At 44.1% G+C, this 1183-nt stretch overlaps 1 non-coding gene across 1 annotated transcript; it reads right to left on the bottom strand.

The window, feature by feature from the left end:
* Positions 1-606: 606 nt before the first annotated feature.
* TRNAG-CCC (transfer RNA glycine (anticodon CCC)) lies at positions 607-679 on the bottom strand. The gene has a single exon. It is a non-coding gene; the product is annotated as a tRNA-Gly (tRNA).
* Positions 680-1183: the final 504 nt, after the last annotated feature.

Here is a 1183-nt window from a genome sequence, read left to right as displayed (position 1 = left end):
TAGAGACGGGAAGGGTGAGCCCATCTCACGCGGCTCCTCCAGTTTAATTTCTGTCCTTCTGGAACTAGGAGGAGGGCCAGATGGGACAGGGTGAGTTTGGGGAGGCTAAGTGGTATAGGGGTTAATGTACAGGATGTGGAGTTCAACAGTCTTGGACCAGCTCTGTCGTTTTCTAAGCTGTGTGACTTCCAGCCAATGACTTAACCTCTCTGAGCCTCAGGAGCCTTAACCGTAAAATGAGAGTGGCAACAGTTTTTATTTCTCAGGACTGTTCTGAGTACTGAATGAAATGCAGTATGTAAGGCACTCAGCTCCGTGCTGGATAGCACTCAGCAATTAATGAATGACTTCCTTCCTCCTTCCCTCAGTTTCCCCCTCCCTCCTTACCTCTTTCTCCTTGTTCTTCCTTACTCTGCCCCTTCTCCCCAATTTACCTGCCGTACTTGAGAAGCAAAAACCTGTGAGAAATCCCCCTGTCCCCCCTCCCACTTTGTTTTGTTTTTAAAGAAGTATCTGTTTATCTGTCTGTGCCGAGTCTTAGCTGCGGCACGCGAGATCTTTTTTGTTGCAGCATTCGAACTCTTAGTTGAGGCATGTGGGATCTAGTTCCTTGACTGGGAATCGAACCCAGGCCCCCTGCATTGGGAGCGCAGAGTCTTACCCACTAGACCACCAGGGAAGTCCCCCAAATCTTCCCACTTTGTATTTGGTTGTTGGCACAGTGAAAACAACTCTGCTTACATACATTGGCCTTTCCCATTGCTGGCTTTTGTAGTGACTTCTGCCCTTGCTTAGAAGTTTCTGATACCCGTCTGCCATGATTGCCCAGCAACCGAAGGGTCTCAGGCAGGATGTTTTCCTCCGTGAGGCAGGACAGACACAGAACCCAAGGCCTAGGGACTTTTCAAGGGCCTGGGGAAAAATTTGAAATCTGGAAAACATGATTGGTATTAAAATAGGAAAAGAAACTCTAAGATCAGGAAGTGTTTAATTAAAAATCTTGAAAATGTAATATTGTGTTAACTTCATTACTTGTTAAAATTTAGTGTTTCTTTATATTTGAAAACAATTTATAGGTTGGATTTTGTTTACTTTCTAAGAGTTCCCTAATATGCACAATAGTTACTGAGAAATTATTGCCATTTGTAAATTGAGTTGTTCACCAGTTGTAAATTAAATGAGT

The sequence above is a fragment of the Giraffa tippelskirchi genome, chromosome 11 (genome assembly GCF_054371585.1).
Source record: "Giraffa tippelskirchi isolate mGirTip1 chromosome 11, T2T-mGirTip1v1.2.pri, whole genome shotgun sequence".
Lineage (NCBI taxonomy): Eukaryota > Metazoa > Chordata > Mammalia > Artiodactyla > Giraffidae > Giraffa > Giraffa tippelskirchi.
Note: the sequence above shows the minus strand (reverse complement) of the source record. Positions and strands in the feature narration are given on the sequence as shown.